A 7364-nucleotide genomic window follows, 5' to 3' on the forward strand; every position below is an offset into this window, starting at 1 on the left:
TTTTTTTTCTTGTTTTCCTCCTCCAAAAACTAGGTGCGTCTTGTGGCCTGGTGCGTCTTATAGAGCGAAAAATACAGTAATTGATTGTGATTTTATGTAAACGGTGTTATTTTTACTGTTATTAGCCACTCTGAGCCCAACTTCGGCTGGGGAGAGCGGGATATAAATAAAATTATTATTATTATTATTATTATTATTATTATTATTATTATTATCCTCACAGTGATCCAGGTCAGGGTCAGGGAATTGACGCCTCCCTCGCGCCAGCCCCAGCCATGTGATGTCCTGCCCACCCACCTGGCCAATCAGTGCTCGTTGGGGCATGGCCACTGGTGTTTTAAACCACAGTGCTTATCTCTCGCCCCCTCGCCAGATCTGCTTCTCCAGCAATTACCACCTTGACTTTGCTTTGCTTCCATTGGATTCCTGTTCAGCTGTGGCTTCGACACCGGCTTCTGCTTGCTCTGCTCGCAATTTATCAGCAAGAGTCTAGTTTTGGTTGGGGTTTCGTCTGATGACTAAAAGGTGTTGCTCTCCCTCGCAGTTCATGGCACGGTTAAGATACACTAGTGGTGGAGAAACACTTGTCTGTGGACTGGAACTGTCCTGTAAAGCCTTTTGAACCAGCCCAGGAGCCTCTTATTTTTTTAAGGAGCTATTAAAAAAAACAAGTCATTGCTTAGAAGTGCTCAGCGACAATCATTTGTCTTCCAGAGTGCTTGGCAATCTCCTTCGCTTGTGTGGTGTTGATACCTTTTCCTGTTAATCATTTGTTAATTTCTCACTTTTCAATGCATTTCCCTGTCACTTTCCTAACCGCAAGAAGGCAGTTCTTTTTTTAGAAGTAGATTTGTTGGGCTTGCGCAACAGAGCACTTTAATCCAGGTCAGAGGTACTGGAAATCTCAGTGGAGGGCTGCCAAATTGATTAATTAATTAATTACACAAACCTATATTTCCCAGCAGGCCCTTGAGTCCCTCCTGCAAGATACTGACAGTCTAGATGTGGTCCTTAGTTTCTGTTTCATGATCTCTCCGTTTGTGGGACTGAAGGTGGAGCAAATGGTTTGTTGCTGAAAGTGAAGCAGTATGACCCCACAGCAAGCCTAGAGCTTCCTTGTAGCCATCCATGTCCCTCTAAGCAAGAAAAAAATAAAGAGGAAAACCATTTTCTTTATTTAGAACATGCCAGTTTACTGTATTACCATTTATTATTTAGCGTTTAGGTGTCAGTGCCGTTGCATTAAGTGAACAAATTGCAAGGGAGACTAACAAAGCAGCAATGAAGGCTGTCAGAAATCAAATGGACCCATTGCATTTACTCCTGGGGTAGGGGGGAAAAATACCAGGCACCTGACAAATTTCATTTTGTACATTACAGCTCTGTTGAAAGAAAATGCAAGCCAAGAATCCTATTTGCTGGTATGTCACCTGTAAAACAATTGGTGCATGTCTGAGCAACATTTATCAGAAGCGGAAATTCAGAGATCTTGATGACAAGGAGAGGGGAATAACTGAAATGCATATAAAAAAATGAAGCCAATTATTCTTCATGTATTCAATGCATTTAAAATATGTTGTTTCCTCAATTGGCAGGGGACTGGGCTGGATGAATGCTGGAGTCCCTTCAAACTCATAGGATTCCATGAAATTAATATTTTGTAAATGGCAAGACAGCAGACAAAGCAGTACAGGAAACACCACAAATGCAAAATATTCCCCACAGCTTGGTCCCCAAATCCTTTTTTTTTTTTATAATAAAAAAATATTCCTCATGAGCCGAACTAGAACAAACTCCACTATTAAGTTCCACTGGTTTTTTCAGATGTGAGCACAGTGGAAAGCCATTTGTTACAAGTCTCACACCCCTGCTCCATCCAAGCAAACAAACGTCCTCTTAATATTGCATGAAATCAACTGATATAAAAGTTTTACAGCTCTGAGTGAAGGGAGATGAAAGAGACTTTCTCAGTTGTCAGAAGATGAAAGCTGGAGGTGGAGTGTCATGGGGACTTCCTGCCCAATTGCTTCTTCCTTCTGTTCTTCAGACATTACTAACTGGGCATCGCTGTAAGCACCTGCTGAGGGTGATGAGTCACAGAACAAGCCAAGAGCTGAAACAAGTACTGTAATAATCAGGAAATATAATCATTACACAAGCAAAGTTCCAGGTTGAAGAGGCGGCCTTTTTGCCCTTCTTGTTGAAATGGACCAATAACTAGCCTGGGTGAGCAGATGGACAGCCCAGTACCTGGAACACATCCCGTCAGGGCAAATGCTCTAGCCCAGCCGTTCTCAACCTGTGGGACCCCAGATGTTGTTTAACTACAACTCCCACCATCCCTGAGCTCTGGCCTTGCTAGCTAGGGGTGATGGGAGTTGTAGTTCAACAACATCTGGGGACCCACAGGTTGAGAAAGGCTGCTCTAGCCCAACCTTCCTCCACCTGATGTCCTCTAGGTTTTATCAACCGCAGCTCCTATCAGTTCCAGCTGGTGTGGCCAATAGTCAGGGATTGTGGGTGTTGCAATCCAACAACATCTGATGGCACTGGGCTTGGGGAGGTTGCTCTTATCTGGTGGCTCACAATTTGGGGCACCTGCACAAAGAGCTTGGGGTTCTAAGTATACCTCACCAGTAACTGGGCCTCGCTGTCCCGATTGATAGACTGTGTACCTAACACAGAACATCACAGCTGCTTTTCTAAAAAAGATAGGGCCAGCCCTAACATTAGCCAGAGTGAAGTGGCTGCCTCGAACAGCAGATGCTAGAGACAATGGTGAGGTGATGGAGGGCAGGGCAGTGTGTGTCATTTGGCCTGTCCTAAGCTAGCCTGCTAGGATGTGGGTGGCACTGTGGGTTAAACCACAGAGCCTAGCACTTGCTGATCAGAAGGTCAGCAGTTCGAATCCCAGCGATGGGGTGAGCTCCCGTTGCTCGGTCCCTGCTCCTGCCCACGTAGCAGTTCGAAAGCATGTCAAAGTGCAAGTAGATAAATAGGTACCGCTCCGCTGGGAAGGTAAATGGTGTTTCTGTGCGCTGTTCTGGTTTGCCAGAAGTGGCTTAGTCATGCTGGCCACATGACCCGGAAGCTGTCTGTGGACAAACAGCGGCTCCCTCGGCCAGTAAAGTGAGATGAGTGCTGCGAGCCCAGAGTCATCCGCGACTGGACTTAACAGTCAGGGGTCCCTTTACCTTTATCTTCAAGCTAGCCTGCTATCCTTGGGTGCAATGGAGGAAGCTGTCTTGTCACTAATTTTGAAGATTCGGTGGTCAGTCTGGTCAGCTTCTGGATGTGGAAGAGCTGGAAATCTTGTCCATCTCAAAGTTGGTGTTGATAAAAGGAAGGATCAGAAGCTCTTCCTAGAGTGAAATGTAAAGTGAGATGAAATTCCCTATTGCTCAAGGACAGTAATAAAACGCAGCAGGAAGGAGGGTTTCAGAAATGCTCTCATGCTAAAATCTTCACAGGGAAAGTCCACCAGAGCTAAGTAACCAAATACAGGGAAGTTTTCCACTGCTGAAAGCCACACAACACTGTCTGTCCTGGGAAATACAGCATTCCAGTCTTTTGTGCTTTAACCACAGTGAACAAACAGAGGCTCTGCTTTCAAGTTGAAGGTTTCTTTTTTAACTGTTTTTAATTGCAAAGAGAAGTTTATAGTCTGGTAATATATAGCCCCGTAAATCATCATTAAAATGCTTTGAGTCATGAAACAATAATAGGAACAAAAATCAATGTGTGTATATCAAAAGCAAGAGATTTATACATGACCTGGGATGATAGGACAAGAAAGCCAATGTTTACCATCTTTAAGAATAGCTGTGTCATTTGGAGGGGGTTGTTTGGGGAAAAAAGCATGACTAATAGAATCAATACAGACGATATTTAGAAATTCCTGGGTGGGATTTGTGTTCTTAGACTTCAGGTGAATTTGCAAGATAAGAATGAGACTTTCAGTAAATATGAATCCACTGCCCAGAATTCTAACTTTTTCAGCTGTTTTAAGAATACACAGTTATGTTGATGTTTCCATGGTTGGTGCCAGAGACCAGACAAATCCAGCAGATTCTGCTTCAGTCTTGATTTCTGCATTGTTGGAGGAGGTCTTGTAGGCATCTTGTCCAATCCCTTGCTTGTGGCAATGAATCCTGAGCCACAGCCGGCTCTACCATGAACCAAAATGAGGCAACTGCTTCAGGCAGCTTTCAACTATTTTTTCAACAATTTCTGGTTGCCATGACACAAGCAATTTCCTGGGCTACTGTGCCCTTAATGCCTTGCTTTGAAGGACACCTAGGCCTTCCTCAAAGCAAGACAGAGGGGAAAGGATGTCAGCATGGCCAGTGCTGACACCACATTAGCAATTGACAAGTAAGTGGAGGGGGGAGCAAATAGGGCAGCTGAGCAGTGGGGGCTGCCTCAGGAGGTGCAATGTATTTGTTGTTGTTGTTGTTTAGTCGTTCAGTCGTGTCCAACTCTTCGTGACCCCATGGACCAGAGCACGCCAGGCACTCCTGTCTTCCACTGCCTCCCGCAGTTTGGTCAAACTCATTCTAGTAGCTTTGAGAACGCTACTCAACCATCTCATCCTCTGTCGTCCCCTTCTCCTTGTGCCCTCCATCTTTCACAACATCAGGGTCTTTTCCAGGGAGTCTTCTCTTCTCATGAGGTGGCTAAAGTACTGGAGCCTCAGTTTCAGGATCTGTCCTTCCAGTGAACACTCAGGGCTGATTTCCTTCAGAATGGATTGGTTTGATCTTCTGGCAGTCCATGGGACTCTCAAGAGTCTTACACTGGCCTTATAGAGCATCTCCTCTGCCTGAAGAGGAAGGGCTGTGTTGAGTATCTGCAAGATGTATAAAGCTGCTCCATCAGGTTTTATGTATGCCCTGTGCCCTTTGGCTGAGGAAAACCGCAGATCTCTCTGCCTTCTGAAGCACCCAAAAACCTTGGAGCTTCCTTTTCCAAATATTTAATTTTATGGGAATGGTCTTTGTCCAATGCAGACCCTCCAAGTGTCCCTATTTTCCAGGGACAGTCCCAGATTTACAGAAGCCATCCTGGTTTCTGATTTGATCCTGGAATGCAGTGGCGTAGCGTGGGTTGTCAGCACCCGGGGCAAGGCAAATAATTTGCGCCCCCTAACCCGGGGCAAGGCAAGTAATTTGCGCCCCCCCCCCCGCTGCACTGTCCCTCCCCCAGATAGTCCCTCGCTCTCTCTCCGCACCGCACCGCACGCCTGGCACCCTCCCCTCCACAGTGGGCGGCGACCCGGCGGCTCGGATCGGATTCGCACAGCCAGCACTGCAGTGAGAGAGAGTGAATGAGCCAGGTAGGGGCAGAGAGCTGCGAGTGCGAGCGACCCCCCCCCCCGATGTTGCGCCCGGTGCGGTCGGCCCCCCCTGCACCCCCCACGCTACGCCACTGCTGGAATGTCTTGTTTTTCCTCAGGACATCCCTATTTTCATTGAAGAAATGTATGGAGTTATGAGACCCCCAAGCCAAGGAGATAACTAAATTACAACCTTTAGAAGACATTTGAAGACAGCCTTGTAGAGGGAAGTTTTTTTAATGTTACTTATTTTATTCTGTGTTTATATATGTTGGAAGCCACCGAGCAACCCAGCCAGATGGGTGGGGTATAAATATTAGTATTAGTATTATGGATTAGGACGTCCCTATTTTCACTGGAGAAAGGGTATGTTTGTCCAATGTACAGAATTTTCACTTCTCTGTCTCATTAGGCCTTCAAATCTTTCCTTTTCTTTTGGCAATAAATAATATATAGGCCAGTATCTGATGAGATGGATGAAGCTGTCTGTTTTATATATATATTTATATATTTTTCTTGCGTATGTGCCTAGCATCGCAATCATTCCTGTGTGTTGAGAGAGCTGAGTGACACTTTTTAGCAGCTCACTATTTATAGGGTTGTGGAAAGGATGTCTATTCCAGAGGCTTTTACCTTAACCTAAACCAGGAAGGCACTTATAAAATTGAATTGGCTGCTTAGAGAGCTCATATTCTATTGTAAATTACAATCTATAGTTTTGTCTGACTGCCGGACCATCAGGAGATCACAAAACTGTGCTGATTCTTGTTTTCTGATTAAATTAAATTTAGGCTACTATACTTCTGTGCCAGATTTCTTAAAAAAGAAAAGAAATAGGCAGAAGCAGAGAGATAAATGCATTATCAGGAAATATATTTTTATAGGAATAATATTTCAAAACAAATTCTATACATAACGCTAGAAACAAATATCAAATTCAGCCTGCTATAATTTGGGACTAAGTGTTATGGAGATAATGCAAATTTATTTTTGGTTTAAAGAGAAGGATATTTGGTCTGGCATCCTTCCTGTGAAAGTTGATCATGCCGCTCAAATGTCATTTGTCAGGAACCTGCGGTCACCTTGTTTGTCAATACTCTTGCAATGTTCCTGATCTTAAACACATAAACTGTTCTATTGCTGGATTTGACTGCAGATACCTGCCTCCAGAGATCATTACAATGATTTCTAAACAAGCACTGAAATGCTAAGTACCTCAAATTACCCAACATTTCCTACAGAATGTGTGAATCTTAGGAAATACATCTTACTTGTATTGGAAGTACAAGAGCCAAGATCATTCAGTTAGTAACCTAAGAATTAATTCTGTTAATAGTCAACCAACAAAGGGGTGGTGGTGGTGGATGTGCTGCCTAGCAACTGGTCAGAATGGCATGATCCTTGCTGAGGTAAACTGAGTTCTGATTGGCTAGTTAGTGTTGAGGGAGTTTTCATCTGAATGTTAGTTGTATGGACATGTATCAGCTAGGCCTGAATTACTAAGAAGGATACTTTACTTTACTGGGTAAATGGAAGAATAAAAGTATGGTACATCATATGAGGAGAAATAAACAGAGGAGTATTTCTCCTCATATGATGTACCATACTTTTATTCTTCCATTTACCCAGTAAAGTATTATGCATTTCTCTTCTCTCTGTATTCCATCTGTGTTATTTAAGGGACTTTGCTAACAAGTGGGGTTTATGTCTCTCTCACTGTACTTCCCTCATTTCGTAACATCCTTCCCCTCCATTTAGGACAAATGCTTGGGATCGTTGTCCCATTTCTATAAGTCACACAGGCTATATACTGGCCTCAAAGGAATGGCTGTGAGGAAGAGAAGTGAGATAATCACTGAAGAATATTAGCTTTGAAGTACAGTATGGCGAGGGGTCCTTTTGTGATACATCATATCTTCCTTTTCAAGTGACTCCCGCCCTCAATTTTGTCCCTGTGTTCCTTTTTTCCTTCCCAAAAGCAGAAGAAAAGAGACATGCCCCAAGGCACAATAATGTTTTTGCACAATAA

At 43.9% G+C, this 7364-nt stretch overlaps 1 long non-coding RNA gene across 3 annotated transcripts; it reads right to left on the reverse strand.

Annotated features, from left to right (window-relative positions):
• Positions 1-361: 361 nt before the first annotated feature.
• LOC310661103 lies at positions 362-6748 on the reverse strand. 3 transcript variants are annotated; one of them, XR_014503710.1, is made up of 4 exons: positions 6607-6748; positions 3195-3362; positions 1431-2113; positions 362-1136 (listed from the first exon to the last, which is right to left on the reverse strand). It is a non-coding gene; the product is annotated as an uncharacterized lncRNA (long non-coding RNA). The 3 variants fall into 3 exon arrangements; XR_014503711.1 differs by having other exon boundaries at positions 1935-2113; positions 6607-6712; XR_014503712.1 differs by lacking the exon at positions 362-1136 and having other exon boundaries at positions 1192-2113; positions 6607-6712.
• Positions 6749-7364: the final 616 nt, after the last annotated feature.

The sequence above is a fragment of the Podarcis tiliguerta genome (genome assembly GCF_965153285.1).
Source record: "Podarcis tiliguerta genome assembly, chromosome: 12".
Lineage (NCBI taxonomy): Eukaryota > Metazoa > Chordata > Lepidosauria > Squamata > Lacertidae > Podarcis > Podarcis tiliguerta.